General features: G+C 44.1%; 1 protein-coding gene across 12 annotated transcripts in view; it reads left to right on the forward strand.

Annotated features, from left to right (window-relative positions):
* ATP8A2 (ATPase phospholipid transporting 8A2) overlaps positions 1-25295 on the forward strand; it is a 729626-nt gene that overhangs the window by 110807 nt on the left and 593524 nt on the right. The gene's annotated exons all lie outside the window — the stretch shown is intronic.

Below are 25295 nucleotides of genomic sequence, written 5' to 3' on the forward strand. Positions count from 1 at the left end.
AGACATATTTTATATATTATTGGATTATCAAAAAATTGCCATCGTAAACAAACACCCCAAACTGTACAATGTCTTCCTTTGTATATATACTTTTTAAAAATAGTCTTTATGTTTTTTCCTAGTAATTTTTATTGCAATAAAGTACACATAACAAAATTTGCCATCTTAACCATTTTCATTAATGTGGTTTGCTGGCAATAAGTACATTTGTACATCCACCTCTGTATCTCTTTTCATCTTGCAAAATGGGAACTCTAGCACCCATTAAACACTAACTGTATATTCCCTCTTCCCCCAGATCCTGGCCGCCACCATTATACTTTCTGTTTCTATGTATCTGACTACCCTAAGTGACTCACATCTGTGTAATCATACAATATTTGTCTTTCTGTGACTGGTTTATTTCATTTAGTATAATGTCCTCAAAGTCCAAGAATATTGTGGCAAGTATCAGAATGGCCTTCCCTGTTGAGCCTGGATAATTTTCACTATGTGGGTAGACCAGTTTGCTTGTCATTCATCCATCAGTGGGCATGTGAGTTGCTTCCACTCTGTGGCACCATTATACTTTCTGTTTCTATGTGTCTGACTACCCTAAGTGACTCACATCTGTGTAATCATACAGATATGTAATCATACTGTTGTGAGTAATTCTACTGTGAACATGGATGTGCATGTACCTTGTGAAAGCCTTGTTTGCATTTCTTTTGGATATGTACCCAGAAGTGGAATTGCTGGATCATATGGTAATTATATATATATATTAAAGATTTATTTATTTATTTGAGAATCAGAGTTACACAGAGAGAAAAGGAGAGAGAGAAAGAGAGAGAGAGAGAAAGGTCTTTCATCCGCTGGTTCACTCCTCAGTTGGCCACAACTGCTGGAGTTGTGCAGGTGGCAGCCTTACCAGCTACACCACAGCGCTGGTCCTGGTAATTATATTTTTGATGTTTTGCGGAACTGCCATGCTGTTTTCCATAGCAGCTACACACTTTGTATTCCCACCAACAGTGCACACAGGTTCTTGTTTTTGCACATCCTTGTCATCCTTGTTATTTTCTGTTTTTGACAGTCACCATCCTAATGGGTGGGAGGTGATAACTCGTTGTAGTTTTGTTTTGCATTTTCCTGATGATTAGTGATGTTGAGCATCTTTTTCATGTGCTTGTAAGACATTTGCGTCTCTTCTTTGGGGAAATGTCTCTTCAATTCTTGTGCTCATTTTTGAATCAGGTTGTTTTATTGTTGTCATTAAGTTTTAGGAATTCTCTTTATATTCTGGATAGTAATCACTTATCAGAATTATAATTTATAAATATTTTCTCCCAGTCTGTGGGTTGTCTTTTTGCTCTGCTGATAGTGTCTTTCAGTGCACGAAATTTTCTAATTTTCATGAAGTCTTGTTTGTCTACTTTTCCTTTTATTTCTTGTGCCTTTGGTGTCATATCCAAGAAATCATCATCAAGTCTAATGGACTGCATTCTTTCACAGTTTAGCTTCACCCTTATAACACTGAGGTAGATTGATTTTTTTGTTTTACCATTCTGTGTAGCAGATGATACCGACTGAACGAAAATTTAGAATTTCAAGCTATAATAACCGTGATTAACCTGAACTAAAGATAGAACTTAATATTTACTTTAACATGAAAATTTTTTTAGGGAGAAATTCTGCTATTTTCTTGGGATATATTGAAGGGCACCTAAGGATTTTATTGAATTGCCTCCTTTAGTACTTTATAAATAATAGAAACTCTGCCTTACAAAGTGGAAAAGAAAGAAGGAACGTGCATTCATTTTAGGGAAAGGTAATCTGCCGGGACAGAGAGCTGCTGTTCGAAGTACAGAGTGTGGATGAGTCGGCTTTCATGATCAGATGGAAATGCAGTGGAAAAAGCAAACCACGGATGGCACTTTTTGGAAGCGTCTCACCATCATGATTTACGCAGCAATTTAAGGGTCCTTGCCGAGACTGTAGTGCATGCCTCCACATTCCCTGTCCTCATTCTCTTCTTACATATTGAGTTGCCTTACCTTTCTCTTTATGAAGTGCTGTGTTATCTATTTGTTTATTGTCTTCCTTTTCCTCTTGAAGCCCAAGCTACGGGGACTTCTGTTTTGTTCCTGTGCTCAGTCGGGTGCGTGGCACCTGGTGGACCTCAGGAGGTCTTGATGAAGTGATGGAACGCTGTCAGGAGACATCGTGCACCTGCACCCCTGTGTCACTCTCTTGTAGTAGTGGCCTCTGTTGCTCATGCCAAATCGTGGTATTCCTAGCGCCAGTTTCTCCTCTCCGGGGATTGCCCTGTTAATCCAGCAATGTACTGTTTCTCTGATAAAACGTTCTACTTCCTTCAGTTCTGTGCTACCTCAGTGCAGGCCCCCTTGGCTCCCCTGTCTTGTCACCAGGATGTCGAAACCTCTGCTTCACCCTCTCAGGCCTCTGGCTTCACCTTTTCTTCTCTAACCAGCCAGTCTGATCTCAGTCCTTTGTCGTCCTTGGAAGTCTTTGATGTCTTTCCGATAGTTTATAAAATCTGAATTGCTGGGGCGGGTGTTGTGGTGCAGTGAGTTAAGCTGCTGCTTAGGATGCACACATCGCATATCTGAGTACCTGGTTCAAGTCCCGGACCCTCTGCTTCCTACCAAGCTCCCTGCTCATGTTCCTGAGAGGCAGCCGATGATGGCTCAAGTACTTGGGTGCCTGACACTCATGTAGGAGACTAGGGTGGAGTTCCTGACTCCTGGATTCAGCCTAATTCCAGCCCTGGCTGTTGCAGACATTTAGAGAGTAAAACAATACATACAAGATTTTCTCTTTCTCTCTGTCTCCCTTTCTCCCTCACTCTGTGTTTCAAATAAATAAATAATTTTAAAAAGTAATCTGAATTGCTTCACATGAGTTTTTTTTTAAAGATTTATTTAATTGAAAATCAGAGTTACACAGAGAGAGAAGAGATAGAGAGGGCTTCCATCCACTGGTTTACTCCCCAGTTGGCTGCAATAGCCGGAGCTGCACCAATCTGAAGCCAGGAACCAGGAGCTTCTTCCAGGTCTCCCACATGGGTGCAGGGGCCCAAGGACTTGGGTCACCTTTCACAGCTTTCCCAGGCCATAGCAGAGAGCTGGATCGGAAGTGGAGCAGCCGGGTCTCAAACTGGTGCTCATATGGGATGCCGGCACTACAGGCAGCAGCTTCACCCACAGCGCTGGCCTGAGTTTTTTTGTTTTTTGTTTTTGTTTTGTTTTAAAGATTTACTTCACATGAGGTGTTTTGTTGTTGTTGTTTTTTTTTTTTTTAATTTATTTATTTGAAAGGGATGGGTGGTGGGGAGAGAAACAGAGGGAGAGATTTTCCATTTGCTGGCTCATTCCTCAAATGGCCACAACAGCTACGTTTGGGTCAGGCCAAAGCCAGGAGCCAGGAGCTCCATATAAATCTCCTACATGTGTGTCAGGAGCCACCCTCTGCTGCCTCCCTAGGCACATTAGCAGGGAACTGGATTGGAAGCGGAGCAGCCGAGACTCGAACCAGCCCTACGATGTGGGATGCCAGCATTGCAGGTGGCAGCCTAGCTCATGTGTCACAGCGCCGGCCCTTCCCATGGAGTTTGAAGCCCTTCAGGTATGATCTCTACCGTGTGAGGCTGCAGGTTCATTATTGCCTTAGGAACTTCACATATATTGTTGCCTTTATCCAAGTGTCTTTTGCAGTTTCTCCATGCCTTCTTTGCTCTTAAAGTGGGGGCCTCACCACCGGAGTCCTCAGTGAATCCTTTCGCCTTGTTGGGAGGCCACTTGCTGTGCCTCCATGGACCCCAAAACCTGACTGCTGGTAGTGCTTGTCGTTCTCTTTGGAAATGACTCCTGTCTTTGTCTCCTTCACCCCTGCACTGGGAGTTGTGGGAAGGGCAGCAGCTGCCTCATTCATCTTTCCTGAGTGTCCTACGCTATTCCTGGCACAAAGTGGGCACTGGCTTCATCGACTGAATTGAGGTGTGCTGACTGTAGTCAAGTATTGATTTAAAGAAAAATTTTAGCTGAAATGTACATCACCATGCCCTGGTATAAGCTCCTCTAAGCTTCTTACATAGCGACTTTGTAGGAAAAAACCAATTTGGATTCTGAAAGAACTGCACGGAAGGTTATAGAGGAGGAATCATTGGTCTCAAACAGCAAGCAAGATTCAAACAGATTGGCAGGGAATGGGGAGAGGCATTTAGGCAGGGGAGGAGCAGAAGCATGGATGTGCTTGGTAGATTAGTGGAAGGCCAGGAACCGGACAGGGCAAGACCGGGGGACACTGGAGACCTGAGTGATGGGTATTCAGTGAGGGTGTGAGGTAGGACCTTGGATTCTGATTCCCTTCCCTACGACTTACTGTGAACCGGAACCAGTTGATCAATCTGTACAATTCTTGTCTGTAGAATGAAGTCAATTAAGGCCAGCTTATGGAATTTCTGTAAATGAGTGAGGGAGAGGGAGGGGGAGGGGGAGGGGGAGAGGGAGGGGAATAGGGAGAGGGAGAGGGAAGGAGAACGCCTGCCTGCCTGCCAGTCCAGTGCAGGCTTTGCTCCACAAGGCAGTGATGGTCTTATCACTGACTGGCTCCTCATTCTTTCCTCCCTTATCTCTGGCTCCAGGCTGCTCCTGTCTTTCCTTACCATCCGTCCCCCGACTCACAGAGAGGCCACAGGTGCTATTTCTGCCTGCACTGTTCGTAACTCTTACAGCTAGAACATATATTTATATTTATCGTGCATTTTTCACCTAAAGAACCTCAACAAAAATGGGGGCAGAACTTGTTTGAAATATCTTTGCCTATCTGCTTCTCAGACCACTGCCTTCTTCTCACTCTCCTCCCCAAATTAAAACCTTACTTTCCTAATTGTACTAGGCATTTGCATATGTTGAACCAAATTAACTTGTAAATTGGGTGGCTGATCTGAACAAAATGATTTTGCTCAGGGTGCAGAAGCCTAGAGCCATATTCATGGTTCATTGGGGTTGTTGTGTTCATTCCATTATCTTCTTGTGGAAATAAATCCCTTTGCCAACCTCAGGTCTTCTGATGAGACTGCAGCATTGAGTCACTTGGGGTTTTTAAGAGGTTTCTCATTGAACGAAATATTTATTGTGGGAAGAACATTACAAATCCAAAATTTACCCAAAATAAATCTGTCCAACTTCAGATGAACAAAATATATTTGCTAAGCAGAAAAGAATAATAAAATTTCCATCTTAAATGTCAGGCAGAAATCCTAGAGGCTTATACAAGATAGCTTACATTTTCTTAAACCTACTTCTAAAGAACACTGGGACATAGAAACTTCCTAAGCAATTACATTTTAAATATTAACTTCAAACAGATTTTCATACTAAGTAAACAAACTGGAATTTCAATCTTTGTTCTAAATAGCATCTTTCCTTCTTGTTAACATGTAGAGAAACTTAGGTTTTTATAAAGAGTTGTTTGTTTTTCAAGTTAACCTGGAATTTGTTTATTATACCTCTTCACTTTAGTTGTTAATTAAGAATTATTTTAATAGAATATCTTTTAGAGGGATATTTAAAGATTAGGGAGATCAGGGCTTTTTGGAAGAATTTTGACTGACAGATTAAAATTGATTAGAAATGACTAAAAAATTGAAAAGATATGACTAAAGAAAGTAAATCACTTTTCCCCCTTCATTTGAGTGGCAGAGAGTATGGGTGGTGGTGGGGAGTTGTGAGGGAAGTATCTCATTCATGGGTCACTCCCCGAATGTTTGCACTGGCAGGAATGGTCAGGCTGCAGCCAGATGCTGGGAACACAATCCAGGTCTTCCACATGATGGCAACAACCAAATCCTTGAGCCATCATCTGTCTCTCAAGGTCCATATTGGCAGGAAGCTGGAATCAGGAACAGAGCTGGGTCTTGAACCCAGGCACTTCCACATGAGATACAGGCATCTTACTCAGTGTCTTACTGCTATGCCACATGCCTGTCCCATAAATTCTGCTTTTTCTGATGTTAAATTTTGACTTTCTTTTTGTACATGGTATTTTTTCCAACTACCTTTTAGCCTGTCTATGTTTTATGTTTAAAGTGGGTTTCTTGTGGACAGCATATGATTGGGTCTTACTTTTTTATTCAATCTAGCAATCTCCTTTCCTTTTGAAATTTTTAATTAATAAATCTGTTTTTTTGAAAGAAGACTGAGAGAACTTCCATTTGCTGATTCACTCACTTCCCAAATGCCTACAACAGCCAGGCTTGCATCAGGCCATTGATGCCTGGAACTCCATCTGGTTCTCCCACCTGAGTGGTAGAAGCCGTTACCTCCTGTTTCCCCGAATGCACATTAACAGGAAGCTGAAATCAGAAGTGGAGCCAATGCTGAAGACCAGGGACTGTTGACACGAGTGAGATGCAGTTGTCCCAAGTGGCTACTTAAGAACCACACCTAGTGCCTGCCTCCAATCTCTGTTTTTAAATGAGAGTTTTTGGAGTATTTGCAGTTGGACAGGGTAAGTCATTATGGCTGTTTCAATGGACCACCTTGCTACTTGTTTTCTGCTTGTGTGCTCCCTTCTCTGTAACTTCACTTCCTCTTTTCTTGCCCTTTTGAAAGTGTGAATGAAGTGTTTTAGGTGTCCTACTTTATCTCTTCCCTGGGTTGAACTGTAGTTTTTTTTTTTAATGGTTGCTCCATTATTTTCTATATGGATTTTCTATATAGATCTTTTGATTTATCACTTTCTATCTTCAAGTAATAATGTATTATTTTGTGTCATATATTAAAACCTTATTGCAATATTTTTTAAGAAAAGTTTGTTTTCATTTAGTTGAAAGGCAAAGCAAAAGAGAGAGAGGGGGAGGGGGAGGGAGAGGGAGAGGGAGGGAGAGAAAGGGAGAGAGAGAGAGGGAGAGAGGGAGAGAGGGAGAGAGGGAGAGAGGGGGAGAGAGAGAGAGAGAGAGAGAGAGAGAGAGGAGAAGATACCTTCCTTTCACTGGTTCACTCCCTAAATGCCTGCAACAGCCAGGGCTGGGCTCTGTGCATGCAGTTCCCTTGTCTGCTGTGGCCTCTGATGAGAAAGCTGATGCAGTCCCCCCATGCTGTGCGATAGTTCACTAAAATGTGGTCCTCCCAAGCGGGAAGTCTGGTAGTGTTCTCGACCTTGTTCCTCAGTTTGTGACATGTCATCTCTCGCTACCATTAAGGGTCTTTCCTTAACCAGTGGTTTTGTCGTTTGAATGTGCTACACTTTGATGTGTTCTTTATATTTATATTCCTTGACCGTCGAGCTTCTAGACCTTTGGGTTTATAGTCTTCAAGTTGTAACTGATTTTCCACATTACATCATTAAGCATTTATTTCCCTTCCTCTTGTCCCCATGCCCTTTCCCCCAGAACTCCCATTTATGTATATACATTAGACCCCCTTGAGACCTCTCAGAGGTCACTGATGCCCTGTGGTTTTCTCCCTTGCTTCATTTCCTGTTGCTGTATCTTCAGATTCATGAACCTTTTTTTTTTTTTTGCAGCATCTCTATTCATTCCATCCAGTGTCATTTTCATTTCAGTTTTCATTTTGAAAATGTTCACTTGTTTCATATATAGTTCCCATCTCTCCTTTACTATATACATTTTTCTTAATCATTGAACATATTTAATTAGCTTACATTAATTATTTTAAAATTACTTTCTGATAATTCCACGTCTTTTCAATTGTGAGTCTATTACTGAATTATCACCTGGTTTTGGATCCTCTGTTTTGTGTGGGGTTTCTGCTTCTTTTCAAGTTATTTGTTTTTCTGTTTTTGAAAAGAAAGCTTTTATTTAATAAATATAAATTTCATAAGTACAACTTTTGGATTATAATGGTTTTTCCCTCTATACCTGCCCTCCCACCCCCAACTCCCTTTCCCATCTCATTCTTCATTAAGATTCATTTTAAATTATCTTTATATACAGAAGATCAATTCTATACTAAGTAAAGATTTCAACAGTTTGCACCCACACGGACACATGAAGTATAAAGTACTGTTTGAACACTAGTTTTACCATTAATTCTCATAGTGGAACACATTAAGGACAGAGGTCCTAGATGGGGAGCAAGTGCACAGTGACTCCTGTTGTTGATTTAACAATTGACACTCTTATTTGTGACGTCAGTGATCACCCAAGGCCCTTGTCATGAGCTGCCAGGGCTATAGAAGCCTCTTGAGTCCACAAATTCCAATATTCTGAATGCCACACATTGTGGATCGAGTGTTAAGCTTTGTAGATGTCTTCTCAGTATTTTTGGACTTTTTTCTGGCCTACAGACTAATAGACCACTTTGTTCTGGTTGAGGTTAGTTTATGCTATTATACAGTGGGTCTATAGCAGCTTTTCCCTTAGTTTCTTTTTTTTTTTTAAAGATTTATTTTATTTATTTGAAAGACAGAGTTACAGAGAGAGGTAGAGACAGAAAGAGAGGTCTTCCATCCACTGGTTCACTCCTCAAATGGCCACAATGGCTGGAGCTGGGCCAACCCAAAACCAGGAGCCAGGAGCTTCTTCCAAGGCTCCCACCTGGGTGCAGGGACCCAAGGACTTGGACCATCTTCTACTGCTTTCCCAGGCCATAGCTGAGAGCTGGATCGGAGGAGGAGCAACCGGGACTAGAACTGGCACCTGATTGGGGTTCCGGCTCTGCAGGCCAGGGCTTTAACCTACTGCATCATAACGCCCGGCCCCATCCTTTAGTTTCTTTTGTAGCCGCACAGCTAAGGCATGGTTGCCAGTGTTTTCACGAGGTCTCTCCACTCCGGCTCCTGGCATCTCGAGCAATGTCCTGGCTTTGTGTGAACTCTGGAAATGTTTCCTCTGACTTCTCCTTGGTAACCACCCTTTCTTTGGCCTTCATAAGTTTGCCTAGTAGATGGCAGTTTGAAATTTAGCCAGAGATTCACGGTGCTCCCTCGGCATATTTCTGCAGCTACTGTTTTGTGTGGCTTCCTCATCTCTAGTTCTCTGTTCTGAAAATTCTCAGCATTTTTGGCCTCTTCCCACTGACACCACCCTGTCCTCAGTTCACTGAGACGGCCAGCGTTTTGTTTAGCTTATTCCTTATTGCACTTGGGTCCTGCAGCTCACTCCAGGTAGGAAGATGCTGTGACCCTAGGGCTCACCTTCTTTCTTTCCTCTCTCTCAGCGATTGCTTTCCTACACTGCCTGTTCTTTGATATCAGAAAATAGTTGTTGTCTATGTTTTTTTCCAAGCACTTGAATATTTTTTTCAAAAGCACAGAGAGAAAGAAAGAAAGAGAAAGAGAGAGAGAGAGAATCTTCCATCCACTGGTTCACTTCCCAAATGACCCCAACAGCTAGGTCTCAGCTAGGCCAATTTGTCAAGTGCTAGGAACTCCATCCTGGTCCTTCACAAGGGTAGCAGGGGCCCGAGCACCTGGGCCATCTTCTGCTGTCTTCCCAGGTGTGTTAGCAGCAAGCTGGACCACAAGTGAAGCAGACGAGACTTCAGCCAGCTGCCTGTTCTGGGATATCTGCGTCACAAGCTGTGGCTTAACCTGCTGCACCACAATACTGGCCCATTTTCCATGTGTTTTTTTTTTTTTAATTTTTTAATTTCCAGTTTTCTGTTTGTTGTAGTTGAAGGGCTAGCCTGGATCTCCACATATCCTCATAGTCACAAACAGAAATCTCCAAGTGTTTTAAACATTGCCAATTTGTGAGGTAAGATAATCTGATTTTAATTTGTATTTCTTTGGTTATAGATGCATACCTTTTTGTTTTCTGAAGTTTAGACTTTGTTGGATTACCATGGCACAGTTTGAGGGATCCAGATGCTTGGTTGTCATCTAACCCAGGTTTTATTTCTAACCTGGGTTTTATTTTTTAAAGATTTAATTATTTTATTTGAAAGGCAGAGTTACAGAGAGGCAGAGAGAGAGAGAGAGAGAGAGAGAAAGAGAGAGAGAGAAGTCGTCCATCTGCTGGTTCACTCCCCAGAGGGCCACAATGGCCAGAGCTGCACCAATCCAAAGCCAGGAGCCAAGAACTTCTTCTGGGTCTCCCACATGGGTGCAGGAGCCAAGGACTTGGGCCATCTTCCACTGCTTTCTGGGTTGTTTTTACAGTAAAAACAAAGTCACCAAAAACACAGGTGTCATTCCCAATTCCATTGTAAAAATCTCAGCACAGAGTTTAAAGGGAAGTTTATGGTTACTTACTTTTTGTAAGTAACCATAAGTGCACACATTTAAGTTAGAAAACTTTGGGAGCAGTAGTTCCTAACCTCACCCAGATGTTAGTCGCAGGAGAGAAAGGGAGTGGAAAAGTGGGCGACCATTTCACGTCTGCCTCTGGCATCTTTCCCACCTCCAAGTGTTAAAGGCACACAAGAGGATGCGATAGTCTGTTCTTTAAGTAGCATGTCAATTCTTTATTCACTATAATAATTTTATTCTATTTAGGTGCTTTTTGTTTTTATATCCACTTGGCTATGATGTTTTTGCATAAGGCATATGCCAAGTGGGTGTGCTTGAGAAAGATGCTATTAAAGATTGATACCCTATTTGAGCTGTATTAAGTATATGGTAGTAATTCATTGGCTATAGAGGCATTGAGAGGCACAGACGTATAAAGATTCACCACTGTATGTTTAAAACTTTCATGGTTCCGGGGAGATCTCAAATATTTAAAAAAGAAAAATATGTTCTTTAGCTTTATCAATAGATACCAAGTTAAATATGGAAAGTTGAGGCTTGAAAATGCGGTTTTGACAAATTAAACATTGTTTATCAATGTAATAGGAAACTTTTGAATTAAAATAACTGAGGAGGGCATAATAAGAGGGCAGCTGACCGAGAGGCTCCAGCAGTTATCTCCCTATAGAGGTACCAGTTTGAGTAGCTCTTCATGCACCGGGCCACCTTTACAAGAGCTAAAGCCACAGTATGTGGTTGCACTATAATAAAAAGGAAAGACACAATGAAGAAGACAGGAAGGAAGGAGCTGCCCACTTCACCCTTCCCCCAACTCCAAACAACACTGCTTGAAGAGACTCCATCCTCATATTTGGAGGAAATAAAGAGAATTAAGTCTAGGCCTTGGAAATCCAGTTCCAGGCCCACCACTATAAACTTCTGGGCTGGACGGGACCCCACTGTCCCTGTCCCCAGACGAGTACTTGAGGATTGACTCTTTGGACCCTGCTTAGCCAAACAGCCAAGGATCTACACCTCCATAATTCTTCCCATCCTCTGGCAAACAGCAGAGCAAGACTCCACACTGAGGAGAAGGGTAGGAAAGTCAGTACATTGCTTTGCCTTGGAGCTCAGTGCCAGGCCTTGCTGTGGTGAGACCCAGGGCCAGATAAAGCCCAATGCCTGTGTGCTCAGGCCAGTGCTCAAAGAGAGCCTCCGGATCTGCCCCAGCGTTAAGTGGAGATCTGTGTCCCAGTAGGACATACTTCTTTTGTCCTGTGTCACCACCACCAGCAAGACTATGCAGAGCCTTTCAGCTGCTAAGCTCATGTGTCATCAAGCTGAGTGTCACCCTAGACAGCCAAGAGATTGCCTTCACTACCCCTCCCCCAAGCTTTGGGCATATAGCAAGGAGGAAGACTTCAGCCACTGGGGTGACACCAATCTTAGTGTGAGACTGTGTCTTAGAAAACCCAACGCTGGGCAGATCCCAGTGGTTCCTGTCAGTAGGCTAATGGCTGCAGACGAGGGCCTCTGGATCTGCCCCAGTTCCAAGGGGAGACCCATGGGCCCAGTCAGTTGGATTTCTGCCCTGGCCAGCATTACCTATGGCTGGTTACAGTGGCTTCAGGCCATGATTCCACTTAAGCAGCAAGCAACCCGGATAAGGTTCTAATTCTGTGCTGCATTGGACTCAGAAGGCTGGGGACACCAATTGTGACACTGGTGGCCACAGTGCTTCCCATCCTATTCCTTGTCCAACTCCAGACAGCACGGCACAGAGTAAGTGCCTTCTGGGAGACGAGAAGGAAGACGTTGTGTAAGAACCTGGGACTGGTCCCTCCACATTGAGGCTCGGAGCCAGCAGAATTCCATGGTACCTGGTCATAGGCTGGTAACCATGGGTAAGGCACCTTGCCCCACCCTGATCCCAAAAAGAGACTTTCATGGATGGGCTGCCCCCTTTTAGATACTTCCACAGTTCATTCTGAGCAACACAGCAACTGTAGATTTGGGGCAAACTTGGGACAGTGTCACCCTCTAGTGCTGAAATGGCAACAATACACCAGCAGCAGACTGCAGACCTTGTCAAGGGTGCAACTAGTGCTGAGGTAACAGAAATGTCCAGGCTCAGAGAAATTAGCAGACTGCATAGAATTTCTGAAAGGCAGGGACAAACAAAGCCAGATTAGGAAGACTAGAAAATTTTCCTAGTCCTTCAATGTGCAAATGACATTGTATTTCGATTAGCATCAGGGACTTTCAGGGAACCATGTTCTTACCTAATAAACAGAAACTTACTGGTAGCCACTGATTTCTTGGATACATAATTCAAAATAGCTGTTTTAAGCTGTTTTGTAAGCTTCAGGAAAACATAGAGAAATGATTCATCACTCTAACAGGAACACTTAATGGAGAGATGGAAGTAACTCTAAAAAATCAAACAGAAGTGGGCATTGGACCTAGCTATTAAGATACCCACGTCCCATATCTCAGTGCCTGAGTTTTATACCTAGCTGTGGCTCCTGACTCCTGCCTTCTGCTAATGTAGGCCATAGGTGGCAGTGGAGATGCCTCACGTGATGGAGTTGTTTCCACCAATGTGGGAGACCTGGATTAAGTTCACAGCTCCCTCGGCTGGGGGTTGTTACAGGCATTTGGGAAGTGAACCAGCAGATGGGAGTGTATTCTTTCTTTCTCTCTGCTTCTCAAAGGAAAAAAAAAAAAAAAAAACAAGAAATCCTTGAGCTTGAAAGTGCACTAAGTGAAGTTAAAAGCACCATAGAAAGCATCAATAGCAAAGTATGTGTCAGGAAAAAAAATGAGTGAGCTTGAAAGCAGCTTTCTGAATGTATAGTCAGAGGAGGAAAAAATAAGAGGAATGAACAAAGTTAGTGGGAACTTTAGGACTGCATTTAAAGATAAAAATATCTGACTTACTGGAGTCCAGGAGGGACTGGAGAAGTCCGAAGGGATGGAAAGCATATTCAAACAGGCAGTGACAGAAAGATGCAACTATTCTGATACAGGAAGGTCAGAGGTCACTGGTCAGATTCATGTCAGCCAAGTCTGCTTCAAGACATAATTAAGTTCTCTCAGGTTAAAGATAGAGGATTCCCAGAGCCCCAAGAGAATAGAGACAAATAACACGTAAACTTTCCCCGTTTTTTCTAACTGAAGACTTCTTAACAGAAACTCTGTGGGCTGGAAGAGAGTAGATTGAGACTTTCATGATAGTGAAAGAAAATAATTGCCAACCAGGACTGCTATCCTTAGAAAAACTTTCCTTTAGATAATGAAAGAGAGAGACAGATAGTTCCAGATAACCAAAAGCTGAGAGAATTTATCACTGCCTGTTCTGTAAGATATGCTAAAGGGAGTTCTTCAGACTCAAAGAAAGAGACACTAACCATAAAGAGAAAGAATCAAAAGGTAGAGAACTCAGTAAAGAGCACAGAAGTAAACACATGCATTTATAGTTAGCTGTTGTTTGACAGAGGTGCTTAGGAGATCACATTTTGATTAGTGGTATTGAGAAAGTTGGATTTACAATGCAGAAGAGTAGAACTAGACCCCCTATGTTTAACCATATGTAAACATAAATTCAAAATGGATCACATACCTAGGTATAAGACCTTAAAATACGAAACTTTTTGAATAAAACATAGGAGTAAAATTTCAGAACTTTGGGATAAACAAGGCTTTTCTGTATCAGACCCCAAAAGCACAGGAAACAAAAGTAAAAATAGACATACATGTTTTCATCAAACTAAAAAGTTTCTGTGCCACAAAGTAAACAAACCATAGAGCACAGCACAGGAAACAATCAAAGAGTAAGGAGACATTCTGCAGAACGGGAGAAAATATTTGCAAACTATACATTTGACAGGGGGCTAACAACCAGTATATATGTAAACTCAACTAAACAACGCAGGAAAAATGACCCAATTATTTAGTACATCTGAATGAACATTTTTCATAGGGAGACAAAAGGTACATGAAGAAATGCTCAACATTATTAATCAAAATCACAATATCACCTACTCATTAGAGTGTCTACTACCAAAAATACAAAAAGAGGGGCAAGTGTTTGGCCTCGCAGTGAAAATGCTGGTTTGATCCTAGCAGTTAAGATCCTGTATGCCCTATCAGAGTACCCAGGTCGAGGTCCAGGCTCTCCTTCAGAGTCTAGCTTCCTGCTAATATGCCCCCTTGCAGGCAACAGGTGATGGCTCAGGTAGGGTCCTTGCCACTGTGTGGCAGAGCGGGATTGAGTCCCCAGCTCCCAGCATCACGCTTTGGTCAGGAACTAGTATGGGTATTTGGGGAATGGACCACCAGATGGGAGATCTTGTGTATGTCTGTCTATCTCTCTGCCTCTCAAAAACAGTTAAAAAAAAAGAAAACACAAAATATACCCAATGTTAGTGATGATGTGGAGAGAGGGAAACCCTTGTTTGTATACTGTTAGTGGAAATGTAAATTGGTACAGCCATTTTGGAAAACAGAATGGAGATTTCTCAACAGCCAACAATTGAACAACAATGTGATCCAGCGATCTCATTCCTGAGTATTTATCCAAAGAAAATGAAATCAGTTGGTTGAAGAGACATCTGTACTCCCATATTTATTGCAGCTCTGTTCACAGTAGCCAAGAAATGGAAGTAAGCTAAATATCCATCAACTGATAATCAGATAAAGAAAATGTGGGGTGGGCATTTGGCATAATAATTCATATGTCACTTGGGATGCCTGCGTCTCATGTGGGAGTGCTTAGGTGTGGATCTGTGCTTTGCTCCCAATTCCAGCTTCTTGCTAATGCACACCGTGGGAGGCAGCAGGTGATGGCTCAGGTAATTGGGTTCCTTCTGCCCATGTGGGGACCCAGATTGAGCTCTCAGCTCTCCTGGTGCCAGCCTGGCTCAACTTCAGCTATTACAGACATGTGAGGACTCAACCAGTGAATGAGAAGCTCCTTTCTCTCTCTCTCTCTCTCTCTCTCTCTCTCTCTCTCTCTCTTTCTCTTCCTCTCATGTAAACAAAAATAAATTTTTTAAAAATGAAGAAAAATGTGATACATATATATATATAGAATAAAATATTGTATACATATATAGCCATTAAAAAGGATGAAATTCTATCATTTATGATAATGTGGAGGTTATTTTTTTTTTTAAATTTTTTGACAGGCAGAGTGGACAGTGAGAGAGAGAGAGACAGAGAGAAAGGTCTTCCTTTGCCGTTGGTTCACCCTCCAATGGCCGCCGCGGCCGTCGCACTGCGGCCAGCGCATTGCGCTGATCCGAAGGCAGGAGCCAGGTACTTCTCCTGGTCTCCCATGGGGTGCAGGGCCCAAGCACTTGGGCCATCCTCCACTGCACTCCCTGGCCACAGCAGAGAGCTGGCCTGGAAGAGGGGCAAGCGGGAAAGAATCCGGCGCCCTGACCAGGACTAGAACCCGGTGTGCCGGCGCCGCAAGGCGGAGGATTAACCAACCTAGTGAGCTGCGGTGCCGGCCTAATGTGGAGGTTATTATAAAGTAAAATAAACTAGACGAAGAAAAACAAGTACTGCATTATCTTTCACATATGCATAATCTAAAAAACTTGCCTAAAAGGAGTTGAGAGTAGAATGGTGCTTATAGAGGCTGGGGAGAGTAGAAGAAGGGAAGGCGGGGAAAAGATTGATTAGCAGTTACTAAGTTATAGTTAGATCAAAGAAGTTCTGGTGTTCTGTTACACAGCAGGGTGAGCATAGGTATTAATAATGAACTATGTGCGGCCGGCGCCGCGGCTCACTAGGCTAATCCTCCGCCTAGCGGCGCCGGCACACCGGGTTCTAGTCCCGGTCGGGGCGCCGGATTCTGTCCTGGTTGCCCCTCTTCCAGGCCAGCCCTCTGCTGTGGCCAGGGAGTGCAGTGGAGGATGGCCCAGGTGCTTGGGCCCTGCACCCCATGGGAGACCAGGAAAAGCACCTGGCTCCTGGCTCCTGCCATCGGATCAGCGCGGTGCGCCGGCCGCAGCGCGCCGGCCGCGGCGGCCATTGGAGGGTGAACCAACGGCAAAGGAAGACCTTTCTCTCTGTCTCTCTCTCTCACTGTCCACTCTGCCTGTCAAAAAAAAAAAAAAAAAATGAACTATGTGCGTCTACGTGTGTGTATACACTAGAAGAGAGGATTTTAAATATTTTCACTAAAAAGAGACCATAATGTTTGAGGATATAGTTATTTCACTCTGAGTTGAGCATTGTGTAATGTATACGTTATCAGGACATCATGTGATACTCCATGTATCTATAACACATGATTGTTATGGGTCATTTAAAAATAAAAATAAAAAAAGCAACTTGGGCAAAGCCTCAAGACCCCTGGGAAAGCGTTAGATGAACCTTTCTTCTTAAAAAATTTTTTAAAATTCATTTTAAATGCAGAGTTACAGAGAGAGGGGCATCACTTCTCGGCCTTTTGGCTAAGATCAAGGAGAGAGAGAGAGAGAGAAAGAGAGAGAGAGAGAAAGAGGTATCTTCCATTCACTGTTTCACCTCCCAAATGGCTGCAGCAACCAGGGTTGCACCAGGCAAAAGCCAGTAGCTTGGAACTCCATCCAGGTCTCCCATGCGGGTGGTAGGGGCCCACGTATTTGTACTATCTTCTGCTGCTTTCCCAGGCACACTGGCAGGGAGGTGGGCTGGAAGTGGCGTAGCCAAGACATAAACTGCTGCCTATATGGGATGTCAGCATCACAGGCAGTGGCTTAACCCACTTGTACCATAATACTGGCTCCATATGTGAACTCCATGGCATGGAGCTTTAGAATGCAGTGATTTGGGATACAGATCTGTCTTCATTGTTGGATTTTCCTAAAGCTAATATTGAGGTTATCTTCACTCCTTTGGATGCAAGCTGTTGGTTTCGTTGAGGAGCAGGGAGGGCTTAAGCTCTGCACAGAAGAACAGAACTGTCTTAGAGGTTGACAAGCAAGAAGCAGATGAGGGATAAGATACATGACTAGTAATGAAGTTGTAACTGCTAAATTAGCACTGTCAGATAAAAAATAAGTAAGCATCTTTTAATGTAATAATATACTGATTTATTCATATGCATCTATCTGTATTTATTTGAAAGGCAGAAACACACACACACACACACACACAGATGTCTTCCAGCTACTGGTTCACCCCTCAAATGGCCGTAATAACCTGGGTTGGGCTGGGATGAATCCAGGAGTCCAGTACCTAAATGTGGATCTTCTGTGTGAGTGGTAGGGACCCAACTACTGGTGCCATCATCTGTTGCCTCCCAGGGTGTCCATCAGCAGGAAGCTGGACTCAGAAAGGGAGTGAGAAAATATATCCTAAATATTATTTTGATAGGTAATAAATATAAAACTTACTGAGGAGTAAGCATTGGGACACACGGGTTAGGCCACTGCTTGGGATACCTGTAACACATACAGTGTGCCTGATTGGAGTCCTGGATATTCTACTTGGAACACAGCTTCCTGCTAATGCACCTGGGAGAAGCAGATGATGGCTCAAGTGCTTGAGTCCCTGTCCCCCCCAGGGCACCCACTGGAGTTCCTGGATCTTGGCATTTGAAAGGAGTAAACCAGTGGATGGAAGATCTCTCTCTCTCTCCCTCTGCCCCTTATTCTGGCTTTCAAATAAATAAATAAGTGACTCTTAAAAAATCCTGAGCCATTTTACCTTCTTTCTGTCATGTCAAGTCCTTAAAATCCAGTGTGCATTCTACACATAGACCATATCTCACTGACCTCCTTTAAAATGCCCAGTAAATACAAGTGGTCAGTGGCTACCAGATTGGACAGATCAGCAGTGTTTTTTATATTCAAAATATGTACATAAACACACAAATAGCAGTCTAAAGTGTTGATAGCTGACAGTAACCATTTCATGCATTTTGGACAGCTATAATGAAATGGCTTATAGGTTTTGGTCTCTTTTATTATATATAACTTTATTTACCAATGTTCTAGTCCAGGTGCTTGTACCAGTTTGGCTGGTTGACCAAGGACCTTTGGAATGGAGTGCATCCCTGAAATTTGATGACCTCCATAGGAAATATTTTCAACCTGGACTATGCAACACAGTAGGAAAAGAAGAGTTCATTGGGTTGTTAATATAATATGTAAGGGATTTTTTGTGTGTGCAAGGAAGATACAGTATTCAATTTAGAGTTCTGAAGCCCAGGAATAATATGGCTGAAAGGGAATTGTGAACACGGATATGCTCCTTGTGGTCTGAAACACAAAATTGAGTCTCATAAAGGGTCTGGATGGGATATACAGTAGGTACTCATAGAGCAATTCTTGGGAAAGTAACTCTGGATACAAAGAGGGTTATAGAAACCTTGGGTTGAATATGGTAGTTGATTTTAGATATTTATCCAGTGCCTTTTTGGTGTTGTAACTTTTTCATTTGACCACTATATCAGGTTAATAGAATCTTTAAAAACTTCATACCTATGAAATTATGTAAGTTATAAAAATAAGTTATTTCCAGTTCTTTCAGGAGCATACCAGTGCTTGGGTCAGGAAGATTAAGAGATTTGTTCCTAGTTTCATCAAACTGGAGGTGGAGTTGTGGCTCTGGATTAGATGGGTTCGTTGTGCCATCTGGTGCAGGGACCCTTCTGTTGACAGTGTCAGGTGTGTGACTTTTCCATAGAGCCTGGCAGCTTTATATTGATTGTGAGACTGTGTGTGAGATTTAAGGGTGTTTCCATTTGACAGAGATGTGTACCCTCTGTGGTGAGGACACTGACTTAGGCAAATGCGTTTCCTAGAGCAGTGCCCTTTGTATGTTGAGTTGATGTCCTTACCTCATAGTTTCAGCTGATGATGGTGGGGTCATGTTCTGATTCTCAGAAATGTATCTATGAAATACATGAAATCTGGTCTATTTATATTAATAGATAAAAAGAATATAAAAGGCTGGCACCGTGGCTCACTAGGCTAATCCTCCACCTGCGGCGCCAGCACCCCGGGTTCTAGTCCCAGTTGGGGCGCCGGATTCTGTCCCGCTTGCTCCTCTTCCAGTCCAGCTCTCTGCTGTGGCCCAGGAAGGCAGTGGAGGATGGCCCAAGTGCTGGGGTTCTGCACCTGCATGGGAGACCAGAAGGAAGCACCTGGCTCCTGGCTTCAGATCGGTGCAGTGCACCGGCCGTGGCAGCCATTTAAGGGGTGAACCAACCAAAGGAAGACCTTTCTCTCTGTCTCTCTCACTGTCTAACTCTGCCTGTCAAAAAAAAAAAAAAAAGAATATAAAAGAGAAATAGTCCAAATAGTAGAAAATATCATATAGATGGTTATGATGTAAAATCAGTAAGCTTTTTACATTTATTAATATTAAATGTCAATAGAACCCCCCCAAATGCATTTAATACCCCATGAATGCACTCTGAAGTTAAAAAATCAGTAAGTTGAACTGTTGTAGGCCCATAAGCTCCCTGACTTAGCATAGAGTTGAGTGCTGATGAGCCCATTGTAGAGTTAACCCACTGCAAGTTGGTGGCCATCTGTGTTCCCTTTCTTTTGGGAAGATTGGCTTTGGGTGTAGAGATCCAAACAGTAAAAAACCAGAGATGTGAAACTGGAGAAAGGAGTCCTAGCTGGAGTCACCGTAAGCAGGAGGAAGAGTTAACCACAGTTAACTTTAAAGCCCTTGGGTGAGAACGAGCTAGACGCTAGTGAGGGATGGAAGAGAAGGCCGTGTGTTTGGAGTAGAGCCTTGTGGTACATGGTGTGTGCAATGTGGGAAACTGAGTCCCTGTGGAGCAGTGTCTAGAGGTGGGAGATTTTAAAGACTTTTGTCGTTCCCCCTCTTCGCGGAGGAACGACACAGGACCCTGCGCTGTTCTTTCGTCTGCTCGGCCCTTCCCGGGTTTGCTGCTGGTTCTTCCCGGGTTGGCTACCGACCCTTCCACCTCCGTGGAAGGGCGGTTCCCCCTGCCACTTTCCCCACTTCCGCGGGGGAGCGGCACACCGCTGGCCGGCTCTCTCGGGGGCTGCACAGGTGTTCCTTCAGATAGATGTTCCTGGTGCATGTTGTCTCTCTCCTCCTTTATAGTCCTCTTCCACCAATCCCAACTCTGCTACCCACACGCCAAGTACACTGCTCTCCTCCAATCAGGAGCAGGTCCTGCTGTTTATTGGTTGAACTGGAGGCAGCTGTGTAGAAGCTGTTTCCTCCTCTCCCAGCGCCATATTGTGGGAGAGCAGATGCATAGAATAAGTCTTAATTCGAGTAACAGTCTAGTCCCAGTTGCTCCCCACAGACTTTGCCCCTGTGGATAGATTAATACCATTATCTGGGGAAAAACTCTGAATACCTGGAGGGTGGGGTCCTTATGAAGATGAGCTTTGCACCTCACTCACCCTCTCCCATCCATGTGATGCCTGCGGTTAAGGGTGATGTGGCCGGAAGGCCCTCAGTCTTGGGCTCTGCAACCTCCAGAATGCTGAGGAAACAATGTCTATTGGTAATATATTACCCAGTCAATGGAATTCTCTGGCTTTTTAAAGATTTATTTTATTTATTTGGAAGGCAGAGCAACAGGGTGGGGGGAGGCAGAGAGAAAGAGAGAGAGAGAGAGAGAGATCTTCCATCTGCTAATTCACTCCCCAGATGGCTGCAACAGCCAGGGCTTGGCTGGACAGAAGTCAGGAGCCAGGAGCTCCGTCCCACTCTCCCAAAGGGGTGGCAGGAGCCCAGGTAGTTGGGTTGCTGCTTTCCCAGCTGCATTAGCAAGGAGCTGGATTGGAAGTCAACCAACCAGGACGCACACAGGTATGAAAGAGGCTTAATCCGTTCCACCACAACACCAGTCCCAGTGGTAGTCTGTTTTACCAACAGAAAACAGACTAAGACAGTGGAGAAGTTGTTCTCTACTCAAAATACGATGGAAAACCCTTGGACGGTTTTGAACAGGTGATTGATCAGCTCTGATTTCACATTTGCAAAGTGTGACTGTGGCTTCTGCGTGGACAACAGGCTCTGGAGAGGTCGGGGTACAAGGAGACTGTGGTAGGAAGGTACTGTGATATCCAGGGAAGAATCCAGAGTCCAGGGGGAATGGGGTGGTCACATTCAGAATTGATTTCAGGGGTCGGGGGAAGGAACTCTTGGGCGTTCCTGAAGGATTAGTTGTGGGATATTTGCACGGGAGGATATTGAGCTATTCTTAGCTCAGGTTAATCAGTAATGAGAGGATTTGCAGGGCTGGGGAACCGTTTTTCTGCTAAGGGCCATTGGGATATTTATAACGTCATTCATGGGCCACATGAAATGATCAACGTAAAAAGGAGCCTGCTATAGATGTAGTGAATTTTGAGTCTCACCTGCAGTTGCTTCGGCAGGGTCAGACCAGATGAATTCGCTGGCCTTATTTGACCCACGGGCCAGGTGTTCCTCACTCCTGCCCTACAGTGTCGGGACAACAATCCATCTGTTCCATTTTTAGTGTGCATGAAATGCAAGGGATTCTAGGGAGATGGGATAGTTTCTGATTCAGGGACTCAGGAAAGGAAGGAAATAGTGAAGGGACTTTAGTTAGTCTAATTAAGAGGAGGGAGAGAACTGAAGCCAGAGGATCGGAAGCTTCTGGCAGGGCAAATAGGAAGACAGAGAATAGGAACCACAGTGCATGCTGCTGCACGTAATGGATGGTCTCCCCTCTCGTCCACGGAGTGCGGAGTGGAGTTGTTTTTACTTCATAACCATCGTCATCATCATTGCCTATTCAAAGTGCGTGTCTGTAAATATGATACCAGTGTGGGCTTGACTTCCTTCCACAGGTCGTGATAATCCTAAGAGGGGTGAACGCAGGGAGAAAGGCACTGCCTTTCCACTGCTGTGGAAAAATGAAATCAAGAGGTGTTTTAGGGCTGTGGCAGAGCAGGTAAAGCCACTGCCTGCAGTGCCAGCATCTCATAAGGGCGCTGGTTCGAGTCCTAGCTGCTCCACTTCTGATCCAGCTCTCTGCTGTGGCCTGGGAAAGCAGTAGAAGATGGCCCAAGTGCTTGGGCCCGCCTGCATCCATGTGGGAGACCCAGAGGAAGCTTCTGGCTCCTGGCTCCTGGCTTCAGATTGGTGCAGCTCTGGCCGTTGTGGCTGATTGGGGAGTGAACCAGTGGATGGAAGACCTCTCTCTCTCTCTCTCTTTCTCTCTCTCTCTCTCTGCCTCTTCTCCATATAACTCTGACTTTCAAATAAAAAATCAATCTTTAATAACAACAACAACAAAAAGAGGTGTTTCTTTTGGTGCAAGAAAAGTTTGAAATCCATATACAGTTTTTTCACAATAGACATTTTCATTAACTTTTGAAGACCTCTCAGATGTATGGATTTCAATTTTTTTTGGCTCTAAAATAAACTTACTTTCTAATTCTGTTTGTCACAAACGTTTTGAGGTCCCCACATGTATGCTGCAACTACGGTGATGTGTCTAGTGGACTGACCAAAAAGAAAGATGTATGAATGGGCCGGCGACGCGGCTCACTAGGCTAATCCTCTGCGGCACCGGCACACCAGGTTCTAGTCCCGGTCGGGGCGCCGGATTCTGTCCGAGTTGCCCCTCTTCCAGGCCAGCTCTCTGCTGTGGCCCAGGAAGCCAGTGGAGGATGGCCCAAGTCCTTGGGCCCTGCACCTGCATGGGAGACCAGGAGAAGCACCTGGCTCCTGGCTTCGGATCAGCGCAGCATGCCGGCCTTGGCGGCCATTGGAGGGTGAACCAACGGCAAAAGGAAGACCTTTCTCTCTCTGTCTGTCTCTCTCACTGTCCACTCTGCCTGTCAAAAAATAAAAAAAAAAATAAAAAAGAAAGATGTATGAATGAATCCAAAACTGTAAATATCCTCAATAATGATTTTAAAATAAAAAGTCTCTGCTTGTGAAGATTTAGAGGCAGTCACAGAAACCATGTGCTTGCAAAGCATGTGTACTTTATTTGCATTTTTCCTAAGGAATTTGTCTTGAAATAAATTCAAATAATCTCATCCCTTTCACTCTGCCAACTATTTTGGTATTTTAGGCTGAAGTGGGTGATTTTCATGTTTCTAAAAGAATGGAATAGTACTTCTTTTTTTGAAATTTATAGAATTATTTGAGATGAGAAGCAGATATATATTATTTCTATTATTTATTATCTATCTATCTATCTATCTATCTATCAATCAAGAGGTAAAACTCTCACCTACTAGTTCACTCTTCAGATGCCTGCAGCACCCAGGACTGTCCTGGGCTGAAGCTGGAAGCCAGGAACCCAATCCAGGACTCCCATGTAGGTGGCAGGGACTCAGTTATTGGAACCATCACTGTTGCCTCCCAGGGTCTCAAGATCCTGAGTCAAGAGTGCAAGCTGAGAATGGAACTCAGGCACCCAGATGGATGTGAGAAGTGGGCATCTTAACTGATGTCTTAGCTGACAGGCTACATGCTTGCTCCTGGAATGTGCGTTTCTGATAGGGATCTCACTAACCATTGGAAGAGCTTTGCTGATGGTTTACCTTTTGATTCCTGGGCTGCACTCTGGAATGTGTTCCTCTGGGGCTGAATTGTATGGTCCTTTTATTTCTGATGCTGTGTCCTTTGTGGCTTGGCTGTCTTATTTCAAGTGCTATGTGTATTTTACTTGCTTTTCCATTGGTATGTCCCTCATTGTCCCGTGACATAACAATTGTTCAAGTGCTTTTGTCATTATTTAAATATAACTAGATGCTGTTAAGTTGGAACTGGAGGGGAGATTTCAATCCAGGTCCTTTATTTATTTACTTTTTAGTTTATTTGAAAGGCCAAGAAGCTAGTGATGTGGTGTAAAGGGTTAAGACACCGCCTGCGGAGCAGGTGCCACCGCCTGGTATAGGCTAAGCCTCCACCTGCAGCGCTGGCATCCCATATGGGTGCTGGTTTGTGTCCCGGCTGCTCCTCTTCTGCTCCAGCTCTCTGCTAATGGCTTGGGAAGGCAGTGGAAGATGACCCAAGTGCTTAGGCCCCTGTGCTGGCATTGGAGGCCTGGGGGAAGCTCCTGGCTCTGGATTGGCCCAGCTCTGGCCATTGTAGTCATTTGGGGAGTGAACCAGTGGATGGAAGACCTTTCTTTCTCTCTCTCTCTCTCCCTCCCTCTCTCTCTCTCTGTGGCTCCACCTCTCAAATAAATAAAATCTAAAAAAAAAAAAGACACCACCTCTGATGCCGGCATCCCATATAGGTGCCAGTTTGAGGCCCTGCTGCTCCACTTCCAATCCAGCTCCCTGATAGTGAGCCTGGGAAGGCAGAGGAGGTGCTTGGTCTCCTGCACCCACGTGGGAGACCCAGAGGAAGCTCTGGACTCCTGGATTTGGCCTGGTCCAGCCCTGAGGGTGGCCATTTGGGGGGTGAACCAGCAGATGGAAGATCTCTCTTTCTGTCTCTCCCCCCCAACTCTGCCTTTCAAATAAATAAAAAATAAGTTTTTTTATTTTTAAAAAAGAAAGGCCACGACACAGGGAGAGAGAGAGAGAGAGAGAGAGAGAGAGAGAGAGAGACTTCCATCCTCTAGTCATTCCCTAAGTGCCTGCAATAGCTAGGACCAGGCCATATCAAAGTCAGAGGCATGGAACTGTATCCAGGTCTCCCACATGGGTGCATAGACCCAAGCACTTGAGCTTTCCAGGATGTATCAACAAGAAGCTGGATTGGAAGCAGAGGAGCCAGGGCTTAAGCTAACCATTCAGATATGGAATGTGAGTTTCCCAAACAGCTATATAACCACTGATCCAAATGCCTGTCCCAACCCAGGTCCTCTATTTAATCAACACTGAGATGGATTTAGAATTAGGGAGGTTTACTGGGAGCAACACCTCTGAGAAGATAGGGAGGGTGTGGGATTGGGCCAAAAAAGCTTTCTGTGGCCTCTCTGATCTGATACCTGTGACCAGAAAAAAGAGGAGGGAGCGTAGCTGGGCTGGGAGGCCTCTGGTGCAGTAACAGCCCAGTGAGAACCTCTCTACCTGGTGCTGGAAAATTACAGCTTGCAGCCTGGCTGCCACCTTAGCAATGGCTTTGACTAATTGTAGAATTTTAAGAGATGCTCTGGCTTTAGG

This window comes from Oryctolagus cuniculus, chromosome 9 (genome assembly GCF_964237555.1).
Source record: "Oryctolagus cuniculus chromosome 9, mOryCun1.1, whole genome shotgun sequence".
Lineage (NCBI taxonomy): Eukaryota > Metazoa > Chordata > Mammalia > Lagomorpha > Leporidae > Oryctolagus > Oryctolagus cuniculus.